The sequence below is a fragment of the Haliotis asinina genome, chromosome 1 (genome assembly GCF_037392515.1).
Source record: "Haliotis asinina isolate JCU_RB_2024 chromosome 1, JCU_Hal_asi_v2, whole genome shotgun sequence".
Classification (NCBI taxonomy): Eukaryota; Metazoa; Mollusca; class Gastropoda; order Lepetellida; family Haliotidae; genus Haliotis; species Haliotis asinina.
Genome location: NC_090280.1, coordinates 24,384,434 through 24,406,776, shown reverse-complemented (window position 1 = coordinate 24,406,776; position 22,343 = coordinate 24,384,434). Strand labels below are relative to the sequence as shown.

At 39.7% G+C, this 22,343-nt stretch overlaps 1 protein-coding gene and 1 pseudogene across 1 annotated transcript in view; one reads left to right on the top strand and one right to left on the bottom strand.

The window, feature by feature from the left end:
* Window positions 1-22,343, top strand: part of LOC137289219 (large ribosomal subunit protein mL41-like) — a 254,186-nt gene that overhangs the window by 22,390 nt on the left and 209,453 nt on the right. The window lies entirely within an intron of this gene.
* On the bottom strand, window positions 11,982-14,321 carry LOC137258127 (uncharacterized; annotated as a pseudogene).

Here is a 22,343-nt window from a genome sequence, read left to right as displayed (position 1 = left end):
CTGAACCAGACAATCCAGTCATCAACAGTATGAACATCGATCCGCGCGATTGGGAACCGATCACATATGTCAACTAAGTCATCGAGTCTGACCACCCGATCCCGTTAGTCGCCTTTTATGTGGCAAGCATGGGTTGCTGAAGGCCTAGTCTACTATTATGGATAACATTAATGGTTCTCGTCACTATATACCTGAAATATTGCCGATGTGACGGTAAAGTTTAAATCACTCACTCACATATTAATTCAGGTTACACATTGTATCTAATCACATCTATTCGAATTAATTAAGAGAACATTGCGAGAGTAATTAAACGGTATAATCCCAAAAAATGGCACTCTCCAGATGACGTAATTAGGGCGGTGTTATAATCCACTTTTTGAAGAAAATGTATGGCAGTTTGACTAGGGTCAGTTTGGCCATATTTTTAAATGACCCACGGAAATCGCACTGTCAGGATTGGGAAAGCTACCATCACTAACTGGGACTAACTGGTCTGTGTGAAAATGATATTATGTTAATTAATCCTGCGTGAAAATGAAATAAGGTTAGGTAAGCCTTAATTAATCCATTGCTACCTACGTGATCAATTGCTACTTGGGTAGTTTAATCCTAATGCCCATCTAATGATTAAGAATACAGTGTGTTTGTTTACACTTTCTAAGTTTGGACAGGATAGGGTTATGAACACTCAGTTTCTGTACACACGGAGACAGGAAATGTCTCGTTTTTTGTATTTTATTTTCTTTTAACATTGAGAGAAGGAAATATGACTGCCATAAATACTTGTTAGTCAGTATTTTGATCACACATAAGTAATATGAAGGCAGAGAAATGTGAAATTTTAGATGGAAGGAAAGCAGGTGGGGATTTGATTCTGGGTGGTTACACATGTAAACGTAGGAAGGGATGATTGGCAAGGTATCATTGATCAATTTAGTCGATCCGTTTTATTAGCCCACTCAAGTCCAGTGAGTAAGGCATTCCCTATCAGTTAAGCTGTGTGAACAGCAACTGCTAGAAATCGGACCAAATCCGTTAAACAGCTCAGAGTATTACATAAAAATACATCTCAAAGTACAGGATAAAAAAAGGTCTGAAAATATTGAATAAGTATGAACCTCAAAGTGTCAGTTGAGGAAACATTTCAGACACATTCATCTTTAATATGAAAAACAATGTATGGCCATTTTGAGTTTTTATGTGGTCATTTTGACTTTTTAATATGCCCATTTTGACAAAGGGTTGTGGTCATTTTGACGTTTTTATGTGGCCTCCTTGACTAGGGTCAGTGTGGCCATTTTTTCGTGTGGCCATTTTGACCTGTTCCCGTTCCCGCATGTTTGGGGGTTTTGTCCAGAAGGTCCTCATTTGAGGTAAGGGGTTTTTGTCCTAGGGCGCTTTGTCAACAGGGTGATTGTCCTACAATTCGTTTAGCAACTTAACCACTTGGGAATCTAGTAAGTATCACCTAATATTGTCACGAAACATGTACCAGTGTAGGAAAATGAAAGTGTTCATATTATAATGAAAATGTGTGTTATTTGTGATCAATCTTCCAAACATTATATGATAAAGTAATTAACAACATGTCACGTGGAAACTATCCATATGAATAACACAACCATTCCACAATATAAACACCAATCATGAACAGCTAAACGATTTAATCCATTGCTGCATATCATTTCAACTTACGGTAATGTAAATTAACCTTTTTCGTCAGATGTATTACGCAAACAAAATGTAAGAAACAACTTTTCTAAATATAGTGAAACTAACAACCGGCCTAAATCGAATTCATTAAGTGCGGAAACCAATTTGTATTCGTAATGCTACCAATAATCCATGATCATGTGATTACGTAGATGCCTTACAGAGTCTTGTTACACATTTTAGATCATCTGCTGTGAACTAGAATGAACAGCAATACCTCCCCACGTGTTTGGGATCAGACAACACACACAGGATGTCTAAAAATGAAACCCAGATGGCATCTTCTCTTTTTGGCTTGAACTTGAACTGATGGGCAACCTTAAAAGACGTCTTTTCCATGAAGGAGATTAAACAGTGACATTCAGATAGGTCCACGTTTGGTTTGGCCAGTATACCATTTCTCTTGGTATAGAGCTGCGACATAACTGGCCTCGTTGACAGTAAGGGTCATCTCCTTTCGTGTTTTCAGGATCAGCAGGTAGATTAGCGGCAGAATCTGATCCAGAGGTTCCAAGAGTAACATCTTTGGAGTGTATCTCAGCTTCATGTACATCATGTGTGGATTTGCTGGATGCCGTGCCTTTTCCAGTCAGCGTGATACTTGCTATCTAAGAACAGCATGCAATAACATGATATTGTTCTAGAAAGGATAACTCCCGAAGATACGCCCACAACTGCATGGACATGTTACTTTTAAGGTTTTGACAGTCTTTGTGAGATCCTGAAGTTCTTCCCTTATTGGAGCAACGTCCTCAGCATTCAGGAAGTCGGAGTTATGGGATGAGCCTCTTGAAAGCATAAACTGTTCTAGCGTTGTGACCTCCATCATCAGACGCGAAGACATAGCTCTGGTGGACCAGATCACAATCAGAAATGCAGTATGCTACAATGGGATGGAGAGTCACCATATTTGCATTCCAGTAGGCCTTTTGAACTTCATCAGCACACGAACAAGTAAAATTTTGAGAAAGGTCCATATGAATGGTTTGTACTGGTCCTTAATTTTACATATGTGGGTAAGAAATTCACAATTTTCCTTTTGAAAAGTTTCAGTGAAGTCTGATTTGTTCATATCATTCTTGATGACTTGTATCCTTTTCTTTCCATCCTCACGTGATACCCTTTGCCGCGTCTCACATGTTAGTTTGTCATCCTTTGACATGCTTAGTTCTGCCAGGTATTTGTCTGGTTCTTCTGCTCTAACCGTTGTGCCCTTATAACCTTGGCACAACAGAAACTACAGAGCAAAACTTTGTCTGCTAAAACATGTCCCCAGTCTTTACTTCGCGAGAGTGACACAAGGAGACGTAGAACACCTAACCTCATATCTGTCATCAATACACTATACTAACTGACGAGGATATTCTTCAGGATTCAAGGAGACAAAAGATCCATGCAGTTCCACGAGGTTCAACAACAAGGTCATGTTTTGATGACTGACAGAGGCATTTGTTCCTTGGAAGAAATTTGGTAGTGAAATGTTCTTTTGGCGCAGTGACAAGAGAGACTTCAGAATAAGTTCTTCAAACTGTCATTGAGAATCCTCTTCTGGAGATGTTCACCCTGCAAAAGTTCTGAATCTTCTTTCCTAGGCATCTGATGACATGATATACAGATAAACATGATATACATAAACAGATGATTTCACCTGAATTATTTGTCTTCATTTCATGATAACCGAGCAATCTTTTGAATATGAAAACAATGTTCTTCTATCCGTACCACAACTCCTACCCAGAGCTCTACGAAGTCTGTATTTTTTGGTAATTGATAGATAAACTTTTTGATTTAATATAAAAGTTTTGCTCTGTCTATATCGCGTGCAGATTTCATTTCGTCTGACATGACGTTGGCAAGCAGCAATTTCTTCATCAGCCTTTTCGATGTTTTGAACGGGGAAATTCCACCATCACAAAGATCTCTAACAGTTCTTTTACTTGGTGTCAGTGTGTCGGTGTCATTTCGTGAACTAGAGGCATACTTTGTCTTATAAATCTGAATTTGTTTCACAGATCGTTAGTTTCGCTTGCAGTTCCTATTCAGTTTCAAATATTCGGGTGTCAGCTTCTCGATCTGCCTCCTTTGTTTACCAGTTATTCTGCTGTTCTTCTCACCCATTCAAATCATGAAGGTCAAAATGGGAACTTAACTTAACCACGAGTGAACTGCTGGTACTTCCAACATCTCCTAGTGTGCTAAAGGCTCCATTGGTTTCCTCTGTTACTTCATCATCCAGACGTTTCCTCATCTGATTTTTTCTATCCCTTTTTTCTTCTCCGTGCTTGGTACCCGTTGTCGAACGTTTTCTTTTCTGACTCTGGCATCTCTTGGGTCTATCAACAATAGGCACGTAATATCAATTCACTCTCTGCCACTCCATTTCAAGAAACATTTCAGCTTCTTCTGTTAGTTTTCTCGACCGATAGTCTCTTTGTAAGTCTGTCCTGGTTTTTCCCATAATTGTGATCTGAAAAGAAGCAGACCGATGACTAATGGAAGTCTCTGGCATTTATCATCAGCATGTAATTTACGTTACTTGATGTGTTATCGACGTTACCAAATGAAACCAAGTTTTGAGTGAATTCTTTGATGAAAATTCAAGGGATGGATGGGCCAGAACAATGGGCAACAACCAATATATTGTATCTAAAGAGGGCTAGCGATGATTTGTTCAGGTTTAACATTCTGCACTTGATTTAACTGCCCAAAATTCTGAACTCGTAATCTATGTTGCCAAAACATTTGATGCTCAAATCACAGAAATGTAAATAATTCCATAGATATGTATCAAACAAACACTTAATTAAGATCAGAAGACTCATTTAATCATACAAAACCGTGATCCGTTTATAAATCTAAAGTTTTATTATGGTATGTAATTACGTTACCAAATCTCTACTACACTTAAATTCTGTCAAGGGCTCCATATCATAAAAACGTTGCAGGCAAATATTTCGGAATAATGAGTGGTTGACTTTAGGAAGTCAAAAAACTTTACCTGCAGTGGGTTTCGACTCCAAAATTCATCCACAATATGTGAACTTCCTTTTCTTCAGTTTTGCATACAGACAATCGAATATGACAGAAATTGGCACAAATATAAACGGATCATCTACAACTAACATTGTAAAGGGGAAAGAATTCTACCTACAACAATTAATGCATACCACCGAAAATACTGACATGAATTTATTTCATGGTATTGTAGACTGCAGAATGTAAACCACATCAAACAGTTTGAATATCAACGTTTATTTGATTATAGACATTAGAGTGAATGGTTAGTCAGTATGCTACTACATTGCAACAATATGAGTTTCACTTGAAGTTGTGAGTTAGTGACAACTGTTATGGTTAAGAAAGGTGTAAGAAATTCCCTATGAACCAGCAAAACAGAAAAAAGACAAGTCTATAGCATTCAACCATTGTATTACTTAGCAACGAAAGAGAGTAAGTTATACAAAGTCAAAAGTCAATTTCACAATGCTGATTTCAAAATTCAATAAAAATGACACAAAATCTAAGGCAATGGGTCACAAGATATTATATAGCAAACTCACCAAAGTCTTAGTGTGAGAGAGAAATCAAGTATGCAGAATGTAAACAGCAGATAATGTAGATTCAGGCGTTGACAGATTTTGATGATCAAGTGTTGGCAGTGATGTATATCCTCCAGTTATGTGAATGTGTGTCTGTATGTGTCAACCCACGGCAACTTGCCTTTATATATACTTTTAGTCATTTCCCGAAAGTTCGGGCACTAATGCCATCGCCAACACCGTAGAATGGTCTTGAAACAGTCTCCCGGAAGTAAACAAACAGAACACCAAGAGCAGATATTTTCTGGAAAACACTAAACATTGTGACCAATAATAATTATTTCTTAGTTAACAACAAAATAGACAGAATATACACACTCGTAGCACAACTAATATATACAGCTGGACTTTAATTAAGCACAGACACACACACACACACACACACACACACACACACACACACACACACACACACACACACACACACACATATTTTCCTAATGATGAGAAACAAAACTTGGTATAACTTTTGTACTATTTTGTTGACAATGAAAAATCATTGACTGTGAATTGTGAATTGTGCCATCTTTTGGCAAATGAAAAAGAGGGAAATTGAGTGAATTCCTGTAATGAAAAAGTATGGTTGAGCCAACATCAATGCTCAACTGTCTGACAAATTAACAATAAGGAAAGGCCATTTGTTACCATCTCAAAAGTTTAGCTTCAGTATTGTGTGTATCCACCACGTGCTCAGATGACAGTTTGCACTCTTCTCCTCATACTGCTGGTAAACCTCCTGATGCGATCACGTGGCAATCGCTGCCATTCATCATGTAAAGCAGCTTCCAAATGTGCAAGAGTCTGTTCAGGAGGTTGCCTCAACCTCACACGACATCCAAGAAAGTCCCAAATATGCTCTAAAGGATTCAAATCCGGGCTCAGAGTTGGCCATGGTAATGTGGTGATAGCCTCATTCTGAAGATATGCCGTCACTGCACGTGAACGACGTTGCCTGGCATTGTCATGCATGACTAATGGGCGTGTAGGCAACGGATGATTATCAAAATGAGGTACAACAACTGAACGGAGAATATCCTGGATGTACTGTTGACATTGAGATTTCCATGGACAGTCACCATTTGCAATTTACAGTCATGGGAGAGGCAACCCCAGACCATAACTGATCCTCCACCATAAGGAACAGCAGGATAAACATTTCTGAGCACGTAAGCTGTGTTACTATGCCTCCAGACTCTCATCTGTGACCATCTGTGACGTGGAGGAGGAACCTGTTCTCGTCTGAACAGTGAACCCTCCTCCATGACCTCAAGTTCCACTGTTGACGAGCCATACACCACTGCAGGCGATGTCGTTTATGACGATCAGATAGAGTAGAACGTTTGATTACTCTTTTGGACCTCATACCAAGTGCCCTAAGGCGTCTTCTGACTGTTCGGCTGGATAGAGGTGTGTGGTGTAACCATAGGTGTTTCAAAACCGTACTTGTTGCGAAGGGTTCTCGCCTTACCAGACGTGCCAGATTGCGGTTATTTCGAGGTGTTGTCTTTCTGGGTTGTCCAGACCTTGGACGATCTTTTACATGTCTAGTATGCTTGATGTTTTCGAACAAGCCGACTGATTAATGAGTGACAATACCCCAGTTGTCGTCCAATGGCTTTGAAGGACATGCCTGTTGCGTGCATGCCAATAATCTGCCACCTCAGGGCTTCAGAAAGTCTTCTTGCCATTTTGTTTTTTGTCACATTGAGGCAGTAACAGATTTCTTTTCTTGTACACAGAAAGTGTATCGCAGAGAAAGTGGATTTTGAGAAAAGTGAGGGTTGTATGCTTCATGTGCCCAAAGCATGTTTTGCATGGAAAGCAAAGGAACTTAATGACCTTTTTAGACTACTAGAGATGTGTCCTTATACAGATATATGATAGATTTTTAACTTTATCTAACAATTGTGTTTTTATCATGATATATATTAGGGGGTGCTTAATTAAAGTCCAGGTGTATATATTGTTACGGGTAATAAATTGCAGTGACAAATTGGATCGGAAATCCCCTTTGAATCATCACATTATAACATGGAAAAGTCTAAAACATTCAATAATATACTGAGAAAACATTGAGACAGTTACAGTGAATCACAATACACATTTCTAGATGCAATGTAACTGAGTCACAAGCCTTATACAAATGGGTCACAAATATTAAATGTTCATTCACCAGAATCTCCCCATTTTACAGTTAGATCAGATATATTAACTGAAGTTTGCGTCCACACTTGGCAGTCAGGCATGCAAGGTCAGTTTTGAATATGATGCTGTTGGCAATAAGACGTTGATAGGCCCAAAAAAATAACCCAGTAATTCCGAGTAAGTCCGCGTGTGTCCCTCAACGCAACAAGCATCATTTATATAAACCGACGTAGCGTCGGGAACATTCGAGCACACCGTAGCGCTATCTGTATTCAGTGAGAATGTTCACAAACTGGAAATAAACAATAGATCGCCAAGGGCAGGTAACTGGAGCGCTATCAAATAGGCCCGCCGCTAAAAGTTCCATTGTCATTGAACATAAATGTAGCTGATAGTAAAAGTGACTCACAATCCATACCTGAAACTCTAAACATTGAGACCCAGTGATAACTTACACTTAATCAATGATAATACAGATTACAGAAAACATACAGACACACACAGACACAGACACAGAGAGAGAAAGATAGATAGATAGATAGATAGAGAGAGAGAGAGAGAGAGAGAGAGAGAGAGAGAGAGAGAGATCTGGGTAAGGGTCCCAGAGTACGGAACCTCGTGGGAGGCCAGTAAGTACAGTTTTATAGTCGGAACAGTATCCATTAATGACGACGTTTCGTGATCAGTTTTGTAAGTACACTCTTCAAAGAAACACTAAATGGAATTCAAAACTGATACTAACAGTTTTGTACACATATGTAAATTCAAATATTTTTTTTTGTTGGGGTGGGGTGGGGTGAGGGGTTGTTGCACATTGTTTCTGGAATGTTTTAGAAGATCATGCATGACCAAACGCAACCAGAATCTGTTTTATCAATCAGGATTGTCATGATGTGCTTGGATGCCATGCAGTTCGAATATCAGGCACAATGATTGTTTCCACGTGCAGAGAATGAGTACAGCATGTGACTATAAAAACTCCTAGTGAATCTCACAATTTCATCGACGATCTTTGCAAGTACTGTACACCGCTGCCTGTCGAAATCATGCAACTGGACGATTGCAAGCTGGCGAATCAAAGAATGAGGTGGCAAGGATCTTCAACGTTCATCCCAGCACAATAACTCGATATTGGGATCGATTTCGTCAAACAAATTCGACAAATGACCTTCCACGATCAGGAAGACCTAGAGTCTCCACACCTGCCCAAGATCGGAACATCCGGGTAACCCACCTACGTGACCGCCACCGTACCGCCCGGAACACAGCACGAGAACAGTTTGGAGCCTGAAGAATGTCCCTTCACACAATCAGGATCCGTCTTCGAGAAGTAGGAATAGGTGCCAAACGTCCAAAAGTTGCCCCCTCCATGACACGACTACATCGACGTCGACGAGTGAGAGGGTGTAACACAGTGCTGCCATGGAACCTGGCAAACTGGAGGCACATATGGTTTAGCAGAATTTTCAACAGTTGCTCCACATGCTGTAGGAAGAATGGAGAAGGATTCCACAACAACACATCCAACGACTGATTCGATCTGTACCCAGGAGATGTCGGTCTGTCGAAGCAGCTGGAGGTGGTCATACGAGGTACTGACTTCAACACCACTTGGTGGGCAGCAGTAATGACTGTGATGACTGTTATTCTTATGAAATATGGACAAGATAGCAATGCATTGCTCCACAGAATTGTATTGATATATCATTGTTTTCCGCTGATGCACTAGCAAATAACACCAAATTTTCATTGATATTTGGGTTTTGGATTTCAATTTTTCGAGGAGTGTAACTTTGAAACCAGTTCAAATGTGACCCACCCTGTATGTATGTACGTACGTATGTATGCATGTGTGTGTGTGTGTGTGTGTGTGTGTGTGTGTGTGTGTTTGTGTTGCTACGAGAGTGTATTTTCCATGATTTGAATTGTTATTAATTATTTTTGCGGTAGTTGTAATTGGGTCACAATATTAAAGGTTTTAGTGTTCGTTATTGTGGGTTACATTTCCTTCCGAAAATTATTTAAGTGGTACGCCTCTAAGGTAGTATTTTAGAGGCAACACCATTGTTCTGGAAATTGTTCCATTGTCCGTGAAATGACTGAAGGGTATATATATGGGCTGGTTGCTGTGTTGGGATGGACACAGACACATTACTGGAGTTTACACCATCATCGATCGCTGCCAACGCTTCATCTTTATAGCCGCCGTCAGACCGCTTACTGTTCTATATTCTGCATGACTGACTGCCTAAGATTACCAGTGGTTCTGATCCTGTTTGTGTGTATTGTAAGAAGTCAGGTCTTTGGATTTCTGCATGTTACAAACTCCAGTTTAGAAATCAGGCTACAGGTTCCCTAAGTGCTTTTGTGTCCATCGCACCTAAGCCTTTCTTTGCAGGTGGTTCTGTTTGGGAGAGTACGTCTCCAGATTCTGTAGTTCAGAAGGAGTTTTTGCCCTTTGTTTACAAATGTTCTGTGTCACTTATGGGAGATAAATGTACCCCACGACCCCTTATTATCTTGAGGGATACTGGAGCTCTTCTATCTCTGATTTTGAAGGATATTTTGCCTTTTTCTGATGAGTCTTCAGATGTTTTGCTTCATGGTATAGGTGGCAATTCTTCTGCTCCTCTCCATTTTGTGAATTTGACTTCAGATCTGATTTCAGATGAGGTGAAAGTTGGTGTTCTTGATTCTGTCCCAGTTCGGGGTGTCACTTTGTTGATCGATAATGATCTTTTGGGGGCCAAAGTTGGTGCTGATCCTATTGTCACTGTTTCGCCGGAGAGTTCAGTTCAGAAAAGGTGGAGGATGAATTTCCAGGTATTTTTGCCATGTTGTGCAGTGACTCGTTGAATTATCTTCAAAGAGGACTTCTTGATAAGTCAGATAGTTTGTCAGGTGGTGAACACATTCTTTCCTGAGAGCAGTTTATTAGTTCACAGGGTGAGGATGTTGAAGTGTTGGCTAGTAAGGCTGTTTCTTTTGAGGAGGTTGGCAAGGTTCCAGTTTGTTATTACTACAAGGACGGTGTTCTGATAGGAAAGATAGGTTGCCAGATGTTCCTGAGGAGGATGTATGGAAATTGTACCATCAAATTGTGGTATCAAAATTATTTCAAAAACATGTACTTTCACTGGCACATGAAAGTCCCATGGCAAGTCATCTAGGTGTAAACAAAACTTGTGAGAAAATTTTGGCACATTTCTTTCGGCTCAGTTTGAGACAAGAAATTTTGCAAGACCTTTCATGCATGTCAAATTGTTGGAAAACCAAATGAGAAAATTCCTTCCGCTCCCTTGAAACCTATACCAGCTTTTGAGGAACCTTTCAGTAGAGTTATTATTGATTGTGTTGGTCCACTACCTAAGACTAAGTCTGGTATTTGCTCAGTATCATGTGTGCTTCTACCAGATTTCCTGAAGCAGTTCCGCTTCATGGGATTGGTGCTCCTGTGACTGTCAAGTTTTTCACCTTTGTTGGTTTGCCAGATGTTGTTCAGTCTGATCAGGTCTCAAATTTTATGTCTAAGGTGTTTCAACAGGCTATGTACCGATTTGGTATTAAGCAAGTTAAGTCCAGTGCTTATCATCCAGAGTCACAGAGGGCGTATGGGGAGGTTTCATCAAACTTTGAAAAATATGATCAAGACTTATTGTTTTGAGACCGAGAAAGATTGGGATGAGGGTGTGCATTTGTTGTTTGCTGTCAGAGTCAGCTCAGGAAAGTTTAGGGTTTAGCCCCTTTGAACTTGTATTTGGTCACAGAGTGTGTGGACCACTAAAACACTTAAAAGAACAATGGCTCAATGACAGACCTCAGATCAATCTCTTAGACTATGTGTCTACATTTAATGACAGGCTATCAAAAGCAAGTGAGTTGGCCAGAAAAACCTTGCAAGTTTCATAAGAAAAAATGAAGCTAAGCTATGACAGAAAGTCAAAAGAGAGAAATTTTACTTGTGGTGAGAGAGTGTTAGTTTTGCTTCCCATTCCTGGTCAGCCACTGAGAGCAAGATATCAAGCTCCATATGTTGTTGACAAAAAGTTTAGCAACACAGACTATGTCGTCCTGACGCCTGGTCGTCATAAACAAAAGAGATTGTGTCATGTCAACATGATTAAGAAATATCATGACAGGTTAGAAAACAAACATGTCAATTGTATTGCCACACTCTCCCCAGTTACTGATTGTACTAAAGACAACTGCGAAAATGTTGACAACATTGGTGATTGTGTTAGCAATGTGAAGTTTGATTATCTTAGTGATAATGTTTCACCAAAGTTGAAACATTCTGATGTGTTAACTCACCTTGATGAGAAACTATCACATTTATCCCCTGAGCAGAGAGTTCAAATGTCAGATTTGCTTTATGAGTTCAAGTCAAGTGTTTTATTTCGTATGAAGGCCATCGGCCCATATACAGTTATACAGATACATACATATATATGTTGAATGATACACAAGTACACTGTAAACACGCTTATGACAACATAAGAGGCACCATGGGATACAAATGTGCTATCCATTAACCAACCGCTGACGTAGCTCAAAGCTCAAACATAAATATTTACAAAGACTATTCAATAACTCAGATGATGTGGAAGACAGTAATTGCTTGAATTTATAGGTAGACGGATTGTGATTATACATTTGTGGTAAATAATAGGTTCTTAGATTATTGTAGCATTCACATATAAGGATAAAGTGAAATTCATCTTCTATTCCCTTATTACATATAGAACAAATGCGTTGATTAGAATCAACTCCCAACCACCGTCCCTCATTAGCCTTTAGTTTTAGAATGCCCGCTCTGATCCTAGTAAGAATATATCTGTATTTTTATTTGTTAGCATAGTCAGATATTTTTCCGGCTCTAATAGGCTTTTGTATTGTCTGTATAGCTTATACCTTGAACTTTCTTCCATGGTACTATTCCATGTCTGTATATACATGTCAAGTGCGACTCTTTTGAACATTTGAAAAAACTGGGATTCGTTACCAACACCTTGAAATAACCAAACATAACCAAAGCCATATGAAAACAATAAATTACGCACATATGAAACATAGTTAACATATCCACAGTTATCGTAATACATTAACATATCATAAGCTTTTTTTATTCTTTGTTGATGCATATTTACCAGTTTAAGCCAGTATTTTATAAAACGACACTGTGCATTTATATACAGTGGATAACGTCCACATTCACCATAAACAATCACATTTGGTGTCTGGGGACCAACATTTAGGAACTTCTTACATGCAGTTAAATGTACATTTTCAATCTTATAAAATTTATTAATGCCCCACACTTCGGCACCATACAAAAGAATTGGCTGAATTGGGGTATCAAATATTTTGAAAAATACAGAATAGTCAACATTATCCAGTTTATGTAAGTGGTGTAGTACTTCTAGCAGTGCCCTTTTACCCCGAGATGATACATCTAATGTACATGTATTGAATTTACAAGAAGATGAAAAAAGAATACCTAGATATCGATAGAGTCAACTGTTAAAACACGTTCACCTTTATAAAACCATTTCTCATTTCTGGCTAACGGTCCACCTCTCCTAAAAACAACAATCTGGGTTTTCTCTAGATTGACAGTCAACCCCCACGTGTCGGCATATGATTCTAGAATTGTTAACTGCCTTTGTAACCTCGATATAGCGTCAGAAACTAGAACAGCATCATCGGCAAACGGTAATAACAGGATTTCTAGCATATCTGGAAATAATTGCACACCAAATTTTCCGTGTTGTGTGATTTCTAATGACAATTCATTGATAAAAAACGAGAAGAGGAGTGGACTTAGAATACATCCCTGCCTTAATCCTATTGGGCAATCAAAATAATCTGATAAAATATTATTACTTTTTACACAGGCTTTAACCGAATTATTAATAGTTTTCAGTGCTCTAAGCATCTTTCCATTTAAACCAGTTGCATAAAGACATTGCCATAGTTTTTTACGGTCGATAGAGTCAAAGGCCTTTCGGAAATCGACAAAGGCGACATATACCTTCTTTTTCTTCTTCAGTATGGTTTTCTGAATGATAGCATATGATGTGAAAATGTGATCTGCTGTTGAACATCCGTTTCTAAAACCAGCCTGAGTTTCTGTCAATTTGTCTCTTAGGGTAGCCCAATTTGTCAATCTTGCATTAAGTATGCATGTGTAAATTTTACTCAAAGTGCAAAGTATAGATATCCCTCTATAGTTGTCAGGATTGTCTCTATTACCCATTTTATGTAGAGGGATGATAATTGCCTTTGACCACTGGTCAGGAAATAAAGCATCATTGAACAACTTGTTAAATAATTTGCCCAAGAACGGGATACTAACGGTTTCTGAACATTTTAACATTTCAATTATGATATGATTACTGCCTGGGGATTTACAATTCTTTAAGTGCTGGATTGCATCATGAATTTCTTTATTAGTGATGGGTGCTTCAAGAATGTCTAAATCAAGATCTTCAAGTAGATTGTCATCTTGGACGGATGTATCATTATTAGCGGCAAGTAGATCTATGCTTTGAAATACATTCTTAAAATGATTCAGTCAGCTATCAAGTTCAATATTACAGTTTCTGTTATCACGTCTGGAAATATTCTTTACTCTTTATATTTGTTTCTCATCTTGAAGTAGGCACGTTTATTTTCACATGATTTGTGACGTCTAAATCATCTCAAATGCTGTCGTGCTTCTCGCTTAGCTTTTTTACATTTCAGAGTATAAAATCCTGTGTTATCGCCAACTGACCTACTTTTAAGGGATTTTTTCATACATTGAGATGCGGAATGAACTGCTTTCACAAACATATCTAAACTGTCAACTTCATCCACCATATCTTGAAGTGAGGGACATGAGTTACTCAGGGAATTTAAAAATTCCGATGCCTTGTTATCATTCCACGTGAAAGTAAAACTGCCTTCGGCATGTGACATAGGCTTAAAAGATATATCATTCGCAAGTTTACGAGTAGAAGCTGTTACCGAGTCGACACAGAGAATCACGGGCATATGTTTAGATTCAACTCTAGAATCGACTATAACATCATGTTGGATATAGAATAAATCAGCAGTACCAATAAAGTAGTCAACTACGCTACAACCTTGTTGGGATACATAAGTAAATTCTCCTGTATTGTCACTTGGCGTTTTGCCGTTAAAGATATACAAATTATGAGAAAAGCAAAAGTCAATCAGTTTACGACCAAAGGTGTTTACAGAACTGTCGCATGAATGTCTTTCATTTACAGGCACTGAGGGTTCCTCCGGGAATCCAGCTTCGTCTAGACCGTGAAGGTCAAGTGTGTCTGGTGGATTGTTATGGACACCTACACGAGCGTTCAAATCTCCTCAAATGATGACGTCACATCCGTGGTCTGAGTGGTCTATCAGCCACTGGTCAATATCATCGATAGCGGTTGTGCCGTCGGCTGCAACATAAAACGTTGAGCCGATAGGAGGTACATATGTTGCAAATACAAGGACATCTTTATTGGTGCCAACTGTACTTTTATCCAGTTTGATACAGACAACATTGTCAATATCTAGAGAAATGTGTTGGCATTTACTAGCTAGAGTGCTTTTCAACAAAACGATCACTCCGCCAGATAATCTTCCAGCCTTTGCTATTCTATGAGCTTTGGATATGTACAAGTCGTAAGCAGAGAACTGGGTTATTGCTGTTAAATTATCGAGAAATGTTTCCACTAGGCAGATAAACTCAAAGTTATGTATATAAGCAATAAAATCGGGGTTGTCGACCTTTGACAGAAAACCCTCTATATTCCATGTTAAGAATTTAAAACTGTAGCTGGAACGTAGTACACCTGATATATGCTGTAGATCTTCAATCTGGGCCGGAGTTCTGTCACTTATTTCTTGATGTGTCTGGTCGAACTGATGTTGTTAGCCATGATATATATGTAGGTGATGCTCTGCCTGTAAAACAACACCCATATCGGATGAATCCAGTGAAGCGTGAAATACTGCGGAAAGAGGTGCAATACATGCTGGACATTGACATCACTGAACCTAGTGACAGTCCGTGGAGTTCACCATGTGTTTTGTGCCGAAGAGTGGAGGTGGTTCACGCTGCTGTGCTGACATGAAAGCTGTCAATGCACTCTCACGAACTGATTCGTATTCTATTCCGAGAATGGACGATTGCATTGATCGCATTGGTCAAGCTAGGTATATAAGTAAATGTATTAGGACGAGTCTGGCCATCAATGGACTTTGCGTTGTGTGTTTTTATAAAAAGGTGTTCCGTGGAAACTTTAATGGCCAAGCTCGTACTGCCACCCCAGGTTCTTTCCACTTTTTGTTGCGGGGTGAATGACAACTGAACTCAATATAGTTTTAACAAAGATTATTTATTACAATAACATAGTGTAAATAATTGCACCTATAAGAACCTTAACGCTTTATGAAAACATAACACAGAGGCAAGTCAGAAGCATTTCCCACAACTAATACCAACCTGACTAAGTTCTGCAATAAATACAATGTCTCACAGAAAACATTCACGAGTCAGGTCTGGTGCCCGCTCGATTCAACAGTAACATGCATCAACAACCCGCAACGTCTACATGCCACTTACTTAGAAGTAACCAACTAACTGCTATAACTCAATGTGAGACAACAACTCACGACTGCTACAAACTGTAACACGACTGATGCGAACTCAGCTAGGTTCTGCAGTAAACATCTAACTGCTATAAGTCAACGTGGGACAACAACTCACGACTTCTACAAACTGTTTCACAACTGATGCTAACTCAACTAGATTCTGCAGTAAACTTGCAATGAAAAAAGTGCTTAAAATCCTCCCGCAAAAACTCAACTAAATCAGACTCTACATACGACTTTTACTTTCCTACTTGCTCTAACCTCTACTATTTTATAACTAAAACGGAGTACATGGAGTCACTAAGCTGTCATAAATGAATCCATTCACTCTGTTGGCACTACATTATCTCTAACAATTACAACTTTATTGTTAATCAAACATATTAAGAGGGGGTGGGAAAAGGGTTTCGTTCTGATGCAGAACGTACGGAGTGGGGAGCTCTCACCTCCAACCAGTTACTGGTCGTCACGGACTCATTAGTGACAGGCGCTCCAGCGCTTATATACCCGGTCCGAGCAACTACCCGGATGAAGAAAGTTTGGCTATCAGTGATTGGCCTGGATAACTAAAACATGTGGCATTTAGCCACAACAGACGAACTGACGGACTGACCGACGGACTGACTGACTGAACTAGGAAAACATTCGAAGCACTCAACAACGCTACCGGAATACACGCGAGCTGCAACTCTCATCAGTGCCCGTAAGCATTGACGAGTTACAGACTCTTTTTTATCGCATACGTTTTACTGAAGGACTTCTGGCAGATTCCACTCACAGACCGTGCAAGGAAAATATCGGCATTCGCTACTTCAGATGGACTGTATCAATACAAAGTGATGCCGTTTGGTCTGAAGAACGCTCCACCAACGTTCCAGAGACTTGTCAACAATGTCACATCAGGCCTTGCCCGTGTCGAGCCTTATATGTATGATGTCATCGATTATTACGACATGGAGTGGGATGACCATCTGAAAAGGACTCATGCTTTCTTCAAAATACTGTCTCAGGCAAAGTTAACTGTGAATCTCACCAGGTGTGAATTTTGAAGGCACAAGTTGAATTTTAGGGCATGTTGCAGGGCACGGCCAGGTACAACCAGTTCATGCTAAAGTTGAAGCAATTGTACATTTTCCAGTGCCTCAATCTAAGAGAGAAGTCATGAAATTCTTGGGTATGGCTGGCTATTACAGAAGGTTTTGTCAAAACGTCTCAGATGTTGTATCACCACTTACCAACCTTTTTGGGGAAAAGGTAAAATTTCAGTGGGATGGCAGTTGTCAGACTGCTTTTGAAAAAGTCAAAGCCATACTCATGAATTCTCCAGTATTACAGGCACCAGATTTTGAGAAAGTATTTAAGTTGCGAGTTGATGCCAGTGGTGTAGGTGCAGGTGCTGTCCTGATTCAAGAGGATGATTCAGGAACTGAACATCCAGTTTGTTATTTTTCAAAGAAATTTGACGAGTAACATATGTCATATTTGGGATTTCACTTTCTCAGTAAAGTACAAATTCTAGTACATTTTTGGTTGAGTCCCATCCGGGATGCGAACCCGCACACAAAGTCAGCCGCCTAACCCGCTCAGCCACCGCCCCTTCCACTGAGCGGGTTAGGCGGCTGACTTTGTGTGCTGGCGAGTAGGTGCCTGACTCTGAGGGTGCGGGTTCGAATTTGTACTTTACTGAGAAAGTGAAATCCCAAATATGACATATGTTGCATTTGACCACTTTCTAAATGGCATCGTGTAATCAAATTTGACGGGCACCAAAGAAAGTATTCTACCATTGAGAAAAAGACATTTTGAAGTGCACCTTGGTACCACCACTTTCACAATTGAAGTGTTTTACTAATCACAATTCCTTGACTTTTCTTCACAAAATGAAGAACAAGAACCAAAGACTTATGAGGTGGAGTTTGACCTTGCAAGGGTTCAATCTTGCGATCCAACACATTAAAGGCAAAGACAATGTTTGTGCTGATGCACTTTCCAGGGTATAAATGTATGATGACTTGATAATGCTGTATGTATGTACATTATGTCACAGTAATTCTGCAAGAAGTTTTTCATATTACTCATATTATTATATGTCATGTTATTATATTATTATTGCTATGATTGTAACAGAAAGTTTCTACGAAACTTTTTTTCCTCAAGAGGGAGAGTGTTAGGAGAGTGTGTTTTCCGTGATTTGAGTAGTTATTAATTATTATTGCGGTACTTGTTATTGGGTTACAGTATTAAAGGTTTTACTGTTCGTTATTATGGGTCACATTTCCTACTGAAAATTATTTAAGTGGTACGCCTCTAAGGCAGTATTTTAGAGTTACCTCTCTTTTGTAAAACAACACGAAGCGACGACATTGTTCTATATCTCTCCACGTTGGTGGCGATGGTTATGTGCTCGAAATGACTGAAGGTATATGTATGGGATGGTTGCCGCGTTGGGACGGACACAGTCACATTACGTTACACCATCATCAATCGCTGCCAAATCTTCATCTCCATAGCCACCGTCAGACTGCTTACTGTGTTGCATTCTGTATGACTGTTTCTCTCTCCCGCTAAGACTTTCGTGTGTTTACTACATATCTTGTGACACATTGCCTTAGATTTTGTCTCATTTGTATTGTATTTGAAATCGATATTGTATAATTGAATTGTGACTTTGTTTAACCTGCTCTCTTTACTAAATAATACAAACTTTGATTGTTTTAGACTTGTCTTTGCTCTGTTTTGCTGGTTCACAGGGGGTTTGTCTGGGAAAATTCTTAACCGTAACAGTGTGTGTGTGTGTGTGTGTGTGTCTGTGTGTGTGTGTGTGTGTGTGTGTGTGTGTGTGTGTGTGTGTATGTCCACAAGATCTTCGCCGTTCCACGACTCTTCAGGTGGTTAATGAAAACTAAGTGTCGTCATAGGCGCCGCACAGCTGTAATAGATAGGTCGACATCATGAGTATGACGTTACAGTTAGTGACAACAGCAACCCTACTGTTACCCATGACTACGTTTTACGTCTCCCGCTAATATGCCGATCAAATGCCGGTAATAAACAATCAAGAGGTAAATTCAGTATTTTTACTTTTCAGCAGGCTATTCATAGCCTTTTGACGCGTTTTCACTCATGCTAGTAACCGTTTTTGCTTCTGTGTAGTTTTATACCTAGATATACATTTCTCCCCAAATGTAAATATCATTTTTCGATTTAACCTGGGCCTGAACCAAATACTATGAGTTTTGTGTTTTATACATTTACGTTGAGTTGTCAATTAGTGCAATATTCATAAAAGGAATCAAGAGACTTTGGCAGGGCATTAGGAGTAAGTCTGGGCATCACGTGTCATGGTATCCCGCGTGTTTGTCTTTTGTCGGGTAAGTCTGACCATGTTGATTGGCCTTTATGAATCTGAAAGACTGAGTGACAACTAAAACGTGAGTAAGTGAGGTAAGATTTACTGTCACATCGGCAATATTTCAGTCACAACGTAGACGGACAGAACAATCGGGGTTTCTATTCATTCCAACGATTTCCTTTGAAAAACAACCGCTTAAATGTGATTAGAAAGGTGATGCGTTTTCAAGGTCACTATTATCAGCAGAATTGACATGAAATAATTGTGACCGTATGACAAAAAAACAAACAAACAAAAACAAAGTGGACGAAAGTCTCCTGGGACCAAAAAATCCCTTAGGACAAAACCCATAAGGACCAAACACCCAAATGAGGATCCTTGGACAAAACCCTCAAACATGTTTTAACCACTGAGTGATTGACTGAAGTGACGTGTTTTAATTGATATTATCCTCTATATATCAACCAAATCTATGAAACGACCATAATGGTACACTGTGGGCTTTAAGGGAGGACATATTCACACAAGAGTATATAATATCGTAGCATAACGTAAGGTTCACCGGGAAATGTTTATAGGGAAGTATCATCTAGTGAAACTACATAATGTGACACATAATATCAGAAACTGTACCTGTCAGTTTTTACTCGCCACAGTGGTGACTATGTTTCTGTTTTCCTCTGTGGCCGTTACACTATGTGGTTTTGGTATGTATCTGTCTTAGAAAACTGACATATATTTTGAATCTGTGGTAGAGTTAATTTACGCATTATTTTTCCGCATTTGCTTTTGCATCCATTGTTATCGACTTCTGATTCTATTTACCGTTTCGTATACAGCTCTTGCCTCCATGACAACTGGATACCCACACACTGTTACACGTGTTGGTGAAGATGTTACCATGACCATGAACCCAGACAATGTCAGCTTTATATATTGTGTATGGGTGAATGGTTCGGTATCTGAGGGACTATTAGTGGTCCAGCACAAGTCACACCGTGTAATGGTATTCGACAACAGTCACACCGACTACAGGACCAGGATCAGATACACCGGGGAGGACTCACCATCACAGACCGGACAGCTGAGGTTTACCATCTACAATGTTACTGTACAGGACGCTGGTACTTACTACTGTCAGGGAATCCAAGGAGAGAATGTTACTGGATGTAGACAGGTCGTCGTTGTAGCACGTAAGCACGTAACTATAAATTCCGAATATTAACATGTCACTAGCCTATATGTTATGGGCAATAACGATGAATTCTTCAAATGTAAAAACAGTTCGTAAAATCGGGGGGGGAGGGGGGTTGGCACTCGCATTATTGTATCAATGGATTTACTCATTCGTTCACAGAAAAGCCATCCACACCTAACATCACCGGACCTGCCTCACCTGTATCAGGTGAGAATGTCACCCTCACATGCTCCTCCTCCTCCCGGAGTCTACCCCCGGACCACCCCCCACTGACCATGACCTACATCTGGAGGAGGGACGGGGTGCTGCTAGAATCTGGTGATGAGTCTCCTACAGGTGGAAATGAGATGACAATAGCCAACGTCAGCAGAGAGAACCACGGAGACATCAGCTGCCAGGTTGTGGAGGAGGGGCTGGAGTCTGACTGGAGTCTCGGACATGTACTGGATGTCCTACGTGAGTAAGAACTACCTTGTTTACGGTACAGGAACCTCGCATATCTTTGCAACTACGGCTCTGAGTATAACACCGTCATAGAGCCCTCATGTCCTGAATCATTATTATAACAGTACTTTGGTGGTTCGGATCGGAATTAACGACAACATAGCCAAAATCTGTGATGAAAGTTTTCAGCTTCAAAGGTTTAACGAAACACTTCAAATACTTCAAACACGAATACTTCAAAATTATGTCACATCACTGTTGTTAATCTGGATGTGAGCTCAGATCAGCACAATACATAATATAGGTTGAATGAATCTGTTGCTACGACAACGAATGCAGTTTTTGTTCCTCGGTCTCGCAATTCGAGCCTCAGATTTCAGAAAAGATAAATGCTCGGTGACACACAAAGGCCAAAACAAGAATATTTAAAATATTAGGAAAATAAGGAACACAAGAGACTCACTACCAACCACGCATGGCAAAATTCAAGACATTTAGAGTATATTTAGAGTATCTTCTACTATTCTGTATTCTATATTGTACGCAAATGTTTACACAAGACAAGCTTTCTCTCATTAACTTTTCATTTACCTTCTGAAGTACCTAAATCATCTGTTAAAAACCTCCCCAGACACGACCACAATACGACCTGAAACAAGCCGTGAAGCGTCACTGAATATGTAACGCCAGTGTCATCTATCGGAACAATTGCGTCGTGACATTTCTATGTAACTTGGCGGCGCTCAACTGGCACTGACACGATACATTTCAACGTTCAGATTATTACTCATGGTTCAACTATAGCTTTAAAATCGTAACTATGTGTCGTCACAGTACATCACCGTGTTTATTCCAAATGGCTGTCATGGCATAAAATGGGTTGACTGTGATGATCAAGGTCGCGATTGATTAATGATTATTGATCGTGCAAACTGTGCATAACATCAGTATTGCACTATTTGGTGTTCCTTAATTAGTGTAACTGACGCCAAATGACGAGGGAAGTATCTTAGATGTGTTTTCCCCTCACCATCGCACATCATATATTCCAGATGGACCTGACCAGATACTGTTTGAAGGCACAAGGGACAAGCTGGAGGTAGAAGAGGGGAAACCTCTAACAGTGATATGTTCCGCTGACTGTAACCCTGCCTGCACTGTAACCTGGTGGGACACATCCACACAGATGGCGATCACAGGACACAGGAAGGCTATGCTGTCTATATATGTAGATGTG